Source organism: Eleutherodactylus coqui, chromosome 6, assembly GCF_035609145.1.
Source record: "Eleutherodactylus coqui strain aEleCoq1 chromosome 6, aEleCoq1.hap1, whole genome shotgun sequence".
Classification (NCBI taxonomy): domain Eukaryota; kingdom Metazoa; phylum Chordata; class Amphibia; order Anura; family Eleutherodactylidae; genus Eleutherodactylus; species Eleutherodactylus coqui.
Window position 1 is genome coordinate 148424928 of NC_089842.1, and position 8321 is coordinate 148433248.

Genomic DNA, 8321 nt, shown 5'->3' on the forward strand with positions numbered 1-8321 from the left:
GGAAAAAAAAGGGGGGGGGAGGAAGACGGAGGGGAAAAAAAGGGGGGAGAAGAGAAGAGAAAAGAGAAAGAGAAGAAAAAAAAAAAAGAAAAAAGGAAAAAAAATAATTTTTTTTTGCTACTGAAGACGGATTTCCAGCCCGCCGCAGGGCCACCCCGTTGTCAGGGGTCTAGAGTGGGACCATATTCGGTCAGTGAGGAATGTGGAAGGAGGGGGTTCTTTTCAACCCCGGAGCTTCAAGTGTCCATTGAATCTGGGCCTTCTGGCAGAGGTGGTACTTTAAGTCCCATTGCTGTCTTGTTCTTTGGCCTCCATGTTTCTTGTTTTGCGTCCACCTTTTCCTGCTTTATGCCATTCTGGCCTTGGTGGGGGCACCGGGGGCCCTTTAAAGGAGGGCCAATCTGGGATCGCGATGTGTGGTAGCTCCAGTGTCCCTAGGAACCCTGGTAGGTCACCCAGATTCTTAAAGGTCGCCGTCTTCCCTCCTTTTCTTGCTTGTAGTTGAAGCGGAAATCCCCATCTATAAGGGATGTTTCTTTCCCGCATAGCATTGAGCAAGGGTTTCAGGGCCCGTCGTAGCTGTAATGTGCGTCTTGATAGATCTGGGAACACCTCAACTGAATGGCCCCTGAACGTTAGGTCTTCAGCTGTTCGCGTTCTTTGTAGTATTTGATCCTTTTCCTTAAAAAAGTGTACCCGGCAGATGACATCTCTAGGTCTGGATGGGTCTGTGGGTTTCGGGCCAAGAGCGCGATGAACTCTATCTAGTTCCAGGTGATTCTCTATGGGTCTGTCTAGGATATGGTTGAAGAATTCAATGACCCAATCTTCCAGCTGGCTGTTGTCAATCTCTTCCGAGAGTCCTCTTATGCGGAGGTTATTCTGCCTGTGGCGATTTTCAATGTCGTCGATATGGCTGGTTAAGTCCGCGATCTGATGCGCTTGCATTTCTATCAGTTGCGCATGTTCTTTTATAGTGTTCTGGGTCGTGTCTTGATTCTCTTCAATTTCTTCCACCCTTTGTCCTACGTGTTTGATATCTTCTTGTAGTGCTGCGATATCTTGTTTGTGAGCTGCATCTAGTTTCTGTAGAAGCGAGTTCATTTCTGATTTTGTGGGAATCGCCTTTAGGTGGGCCTTCCAGTCCCACTCTTCCTCTACAGTCTTACCCCCCTCGCTGTCTGAGGAGCTGGTGCGTGTAACTTGCTGCTGTTTTGAGGTGGCTGTTCCCCCCCTGGGCCATTTCTTGCACCTTGTCTTTGTTTCTCGTAGGAGTGCTGGTTTTGCTGGGGGTAGTAGTGCTTTTGGGGCGTACAGCCTCTTCTATATGGGGGTATTCCTGCTGGGCCTGTGTCTGTCTCTGTGGGAGGGAGAGGGCTTTGGGGTCAGCTCTGGTTTTCTGTCTTGCCCCTGTCGCAGGGTTCATCTGCCCCTCTTCTGTGCTTCCCCATGCAGAGTGGGGGGGATGTGGGTCCCTTGCTTTGGCTTTACTGCAGCCTTTGGGGGTTTCTGTGTGAGTCTCTGGGGTTATCTTCTCCCCTGTGTTGCCCTGCTCCTCAGGGTAGCTGTTTTCTATTAGGTCTGTGGTCCGGGGTGGGGACGTGGGGGCCGCTCTCTGTCTGGTGTGCGGCTGCTTCTCCTCCCCCCCTCCGCGGCTCCCGCCGCTTCCCCCCTGTACCTGAAGGGTTTCCTGGTCCCCCTCATGCCTCTCCCGTCTGTCGGCCTCACAGTCTGCCAGCGCTTCGCTGCGGTGAGTGTCTGGGCTGTCTCTCCCCCTGCGCTCTGCTGTTGCCGGTCTCCCCTCCTCCACGTGCGCTACAGTGTGCGGCGCCATCTTGGCTGAGCTTCGCAGCGGCTGCTGTCCTCCCGGAGAGCGGAGGAAACACTCCATTGCTGCTGATGGTGGGTTTTTCTGGTGCTCCTGGCTGTCTGCCCCTTTTCTCCTTCCCATCTCTGGTGTTATTTGCGGTTTGCGGCGGCTGGCTCGTCTCTACAGGCGGCGGTTCGGGCAGGAGCTGAGCGCACACACTACCTACTCCATCGGTGGCTAGCTCCGCCCCCCAAATCAAGTTTTTATATTACACATATTTTTTATGAATTTTTGATTTTTAAAAACTTTCTATCTTTAAAAATCCTAAAATCCTTGAACTCGTCAATCTCCGGCAATGTTTTTGAAATTAATGAAATGGTGATGCGCCTGCACAACCTCCGCTCTGTTCTCTTGGAGAACAACTGGATCCCCGTTCTCAGGATCGGTAGGGTCTCAGTGGATGCACCGCCACTGATCCATAAGTTTTTATCTATCTAGTGAATAGGTCAAAACTTGAAAAAAACATTAAGTCTCCAAAATATCCCTTTAAGGGCGCCCACCCACTGGCGTTTGCGTTTTTCGTGCGCGGAAAACGCAGCGATTTCGCATCTACGCGTTTGCGTTATTCGCGTGTTTTTCGCAGCGTTTTTCTAACGCAAAACGCGGAGAATGTCACGTCCTGAAACGTTGCATTGCGTTTCTATACCAACACACTCTGCACAAGGGCTATGAGAGACGCGCTCAAATTGCGTTGCGTTGCGTTTTTTCCGGGAGCATTGAAAACCATGGGAGCAGTTAGAAGACAAAAAGGAGCCAGAGACTAAGGACAGCTGCGATGCGATTTTGCGGGGCGGGGCGATATTAAAAACGCCAGTGGACATGAGCACATGTTATCTCTATGCCTGTGCGGGAAAAACGCAAAACGCTAACGCAGGTAAAAAAAACGCCAGTGGGTGGGCGCCCTAACTCTGTCTATGAAGGAGATTTGGTGCTCCATATCACTTAAACAGGCATCTAAAAAGATGCGTTAAGAAATTAATCATTACAGAGTTTTGAATTTTTCTAGATTAACCCCCCCCCCCCCCAAAAAAAAGACAATATGCAAGGGTGGACATTCATTTTGAGCCTGAAGCAACCCCTTCTAATCACTCATATTCATATCAACCATCTACAGTATATGCAAAGCTTTGTGATTTGATAAAGTAACCACGAAACAGTTTGGCCTCTCAAACATCTGAGGTCAGCTGGGCCAACAAACAGACATATTTAATAAATTCTTCATGTATTTTCGCCTTCTCCCACGACTACCCACAATGTTGTTCCTGATTTTACTTACATTTATCTCAAGATCTTACACCCCTCCTTATAGCCAAGCATGGAGCAAAATAGTATTGCTTGGCAAGGAACACTGAGCTATAAATTAGAATTTTGTACTAGAGGATGTATAGATAAGTCCAGAATTTTATAAATATATATGAAATATACCGTATATTAAACTTTATTGTGAGTTGTCCAATTTAAATACTTTTTTAAAATTCCTCTGGTTTGGTTAATGTATGTAATGTTATGCTTAGCAAAAAAATACTCAGTATATTAGAATATTGCCAAAGTAATGTATATTGTGCCTTGTAAAAGTCAGGGGTGTAGAGGGAACAGAGGTAGCTGTTGCACCTAGGCCCTGATGACTGCACGATAATGTACTAGAAGACACAGCAATATTACTATACAAATGAATACTTCACAATTACATACAGTTACCTATGATGGTTAACGGGAGTCACTTGGTACATGATGTTGCACAAAAGCCCAGTTTACACTAAAGAGGCTATTTTAGAATGGGCTAATGTAGGGAGCTGTAGTTCTATGGGTTATCAGGAGCAAACTTTCACAGGTGTGTGATGATTGATCTGGTTGGGTGTGTATTGCTCAAGCCAGCCAATTACCTGATCTTTGCAGATAAGTTCTAGCCCCTTTTGTTCGAGGGTGCTGGACATTTATCCATTTACATAATTCCCTCTTAGTAGTTGGTAGTTTGTTTTATGCATGCTGCTTGTTTGAGTTGTTTCCCCACCTTCCCTGAAGATGGTCTGGACACCTGATCACCCTGTCTGCATGTTCTGTGGGCCCCGGCTGTCTTTCCATTTATCATGTGTGGCCTCCAGATATCAGATGTCCTGTATGTTGAAAGATCGGTGATGTCTGACACCATGTTCGCTGCTGCCTTCACATGGGTGCTGTCTGACGCCATGTTCTCTGATGCCGTCAAATAGGTAATGTCTGACACTATGTTCCTTTTAAGTCAGATTGATGTTTGACGCTCTCTTGTCCCTTTCTCAGTGTGTGGACACTTGAACTTGCTCCTGTTTATCTATGCATGCATGAGGTTCTGAGGAGACTTTAGGTGTGAACAATGACTTGTTCAGTGTATATCTGAAGGTGTGAACTAAGACTTGTTCTTTGTGGTGTCTTGTTTATGTTGTAATCATATGGAGTGAACAGGGTTGTGTTCTGTGTATGTCTGTAGGTGTTGACTTGTTCAGTGTATGTCTAAAGGTGTGGACTACTTTAGGAGTGAACAATGTCTTAGTCTGTGTCCTGTTCCCTTTATCTTGTAGAGACTAGGTGTAAACAGGGTTGTGCTCTGTGTATGTCTGTAGGTATTGACTATACTATGGTAGGTGTGAACTTTCCTGTTCAGTGTGTATTATGTTGTATCTCCCTTGTCTGGTGATCCTGCTTATTACCATCTAGGGCGAGACAGTTGGCCCCTATGTCTCAGTCTGGGGCCATCCCTATTGGGACAATTGCCCCGCTTGTAGGCAGGGTCCCCCTTTCCTTTGTTGTAGTTAGCTTGTTTGTGTAAGAACTCACAAGACAATTAGAACCCTTTAGGTGGGCTTGGGAGCTTACGTGTTTTAACTAAATTACAAACCAATACCTCATACCTACGTATAGATATTTCCATCTGTCTTGTTCTTTAGTACACTGATTAGTATGAGGCCGGCCAGTGTGCTGTTGGGTTTGATGTCCTTGTTTTCCCTGTGGGTGTTTGTATGCACGTCTTGTTTATGCTTGTTGGATGTTGGTGCCTGGTCGTGTATGCACGTCCCAACTCCCCTTTCTCCTTTCCAGCCATAAAACTTGTTGCATTCATGTATGTTGTTGTTCCCAGGGCTGCTCGGATGTAACTGAATATCCAGCCAAAACGTTTTTGTTTTTTTTTTGCACAAGACCCTTGTGTGATAGAATACCTGTGCTTAACTCTGTCTCCTGCTTTTGACAAAAGTACATCTGCAATAGGCCTGTATGGGTAAGTCCTGTGTGACATCATGTCAGTAGAAGGAGTTGTCATCTTTATTTCCCCTCTGAGTTTCCCCATTGGTATCATGCACTATTTCTGTGCAGACTCTTGCGATTGAGGCCATTTGTTGTAAGGTGTAGTAGTTCTGTTAAGGGTGGCATGATTAGTTTACTCGCTCCTGCTATGACCTAAATGCGTCAGTACTAGACCCGTATGGATAAGTTCTTTGCGACATTGTGTCGGTAGGAGGGGTTGCTATCTTTTCATGCCCTAAGGGTTCAGAGGCCCTTTTTTAGAAGGTGTGTGTGTGGGGGGCAAATGTTACGTGTTGCTCCTGGGACCTGTAGTTCTATGGGTTTCCAGAAGCACACTTCCATAGGTGTGGGATGATTGAGCTGGCTGGATGTGTGGATTCCTCCATCCAGCCAATCACGATTGATCTGTGCAGATATGTTTCAGCCCCTTTTGCTAGGGGGTGCTGGACATTTATGCTTTTACATCATTCCCTCTCAGTACTTAGTGGTTTGTGTTATGCATGCTGCTTGTTTGAGTTGTTTTCCCACCTTCCCTGAAGATAGTCTGGACACCTGATCTCCCTGTCTGCATGTTCTGCAGGCCCCTTCTCACTTCCCTTTTATTAGGTGCAGACTTCAGACATCAGATGTTCTGTATGTGGTCAGAAGGGTGATGTCTGACACCATGTTCCCTGCTGCCATCAGATGGGTGATGTCTAACACTATGTTCCTTGTAGGTCAGATTGATGTCTGACACTCTTCCCCTTTCTGGGTGTGTGGACACTTGAACTAGCTCCTGTTTATCTATGCATGCATGAGGTTCTGAGGAGACTTTAGGTGTGAACAATGACTTGTTCAGTGTATATCTGAAGGTGTGAACTAAGACTTGTTCTTTGTGGTGTCTTGTTTATGTTGTAGTCATATGGAGTGAACAGGGTTGTGTTCTGTGTATGTCTGTAGGTGTTGACTTGTTCAGTGTATGTCTAAAGGTGTGGACTACATTAGGAGTGAACAATGTCTTATTCTGTGTCCTGTTCCCTTTATCTTGTAGACACTAGTTGTGAACAGGGTTGTGCTTTGTGTATGTCTGTAGGTATTGACTATACTAGCTGTGAACTGTCCTGTTCAGTTTGTATTATGTTGTATTTCCCTTGTCTGAAGCTCCTGATTGTTACCATCTAAGGCAAGACAGGAGCCGTCTCTATTGGGATGATCTCCCCTCTTGTAGACAGAGTCTTCATTTCCTTTGTTCTAGTTTTGTTTGTTTGTGTAGGGACTCACAAAATAATGAGGACCCTTGACATGAGCTTGGGAGCTTACGTGTTTTGGCTAACATACAAACTAATACCTTTCACCTACTTTTTGATATTTCCATCTGTCTTGTTGTTTAGTGCATTTGAAAGTATAAGGCCGGTTAGTGTGTTGTTGGGTCTGATGTCCTCTTTTACCTGTGGGTGTTTGTATGCACGTCTGGTTTATACTCGTTTGATGTTGGTGTCCCTTCGTGTATACACGTCACTACTCCTCTTTCTCCTCTTCAGCCCCTATTTAGGTTGCGTTCATATAGGTTGTTGTTCCTGTGGCCTGCATGGACATAACAGATCTAAAATGGGCTTCAAAAACTGATTTTTGGAGTCCTAATTTCCAAAGTCTGTGCCGCATTTTTATTAATATGGTACACTCCAAGAAATTTTGACCATTTTCGTAGGTGGAAAACAACAACAAAAACTACTTTTTATAATCGTGTCTTTCTGTCATTCCGGGTTCTATGAGTCACACAGAAATGGACAGACATAAAGAAAACACTTTGGTGGCCATTTACTTTCCCCATACGACATAATTTCAATGTAAAAAGACCAAGGACAGCAGGAACTATTCTGGACATCTGAAGGAGTCCTTTGAAAGTCCAAAGTGGGTAAGATAATATATAGTTCAGCTGTGTATAATTGTGAGTTACGTTCCTTGCCACCTCTCCCTGGTCATATTTTCCCTTCTACTGTAGATAAAATGAAGCCAGTTGATGCCAACCTGTCTGGGAGGCCACGCCATGTCCTCTGAATGGCTTTAAAAAAAGTGTGAAGCATTCAAGCATATATTTATATTGACAAACACATTCTTTTGGTAATGTTTTTATTTGCCTTCTTTTGCTGTGGTTCTGAAAGAAATCCAAACATATAAATAGTCCAAATTTTGAGATTTACATAAAATGACTCACATGGATTTTTATTTCTGCATGACCTGCACTCCAAAAAAGCAGGGCTTATAAGGTGAGCGCCAATATAAACTGCCATTTTGGGTACCTATAGAGGTTGCCACTGTTAGGATGTATGGATTGCAGAATTAATGGGATGAAAAGATTGCAGATTTTATTATTTTCCTGTAATCCTGACACAAGCTTTAGCAACGCAAGTTATCACAGCAGGTGCCCGAATTGAATGGGAGAATACAGACTGCTATAAAACACATCTGTATTCTTCTGATAGCTCTTGAAATACAGCTGATTGCAATATGAAGTTCCCTTAAAGGGGTGGTCTCGCGAAACCAAGTGGGGTTATACACTTCCGTATGGCCATATTAATGCACTTTGTAATGTACATCGTGCATTAAATATGAGCCATACAGAAGTTATTCCACTTACCTGCTCCGTTGCTAGCGTCCTCGTCTCCATGGTTCCGTCTAAATTCGCTGGCAGCTTGCTTTTTTAGACGCGCTTGCGCAGTCCGGTCTTCTGCTCAGCGCGAGCCGCTTCAGTGTGTTAGACGCTACAGCTCTTCTGCGCATGCGCAGACGAGCTGTAACCTCTCGGGAGCGCGCTGGAGCAGAAAGGTGCAGAAAGTTCAGCAGCCCAGCCGAGCGGAGACGAGAAGCCCAGCCGAGAAGCCGCCCATGTAAGTCGCCTGCCCCCGGAGCCCACCGCCTGCCCCCGGAGCCCACCGCCTGCCCCCGGACCCCACCGCCTGCCCCACCGCCTGCCCCCGGAGCCCACCGCCTGCCCCCGGAGCTCACCGCCTGCCCCCGGAGCTCACCGCCTGCCCCCGAGCCCGCCGCCGTGCTGCCCGAGCCCGCCGCCGTGCTGCCCGAGCCCGCCGCCGTGCTGCCCGAGCCTGCCGCCGTGCCCCCGATGCTGCCCGAGCCTCCCGATGCTGCCCGAGCCTCCCGCCGCCGTGCCCCCGATGCTGCCCCTGATGCTGCCCGA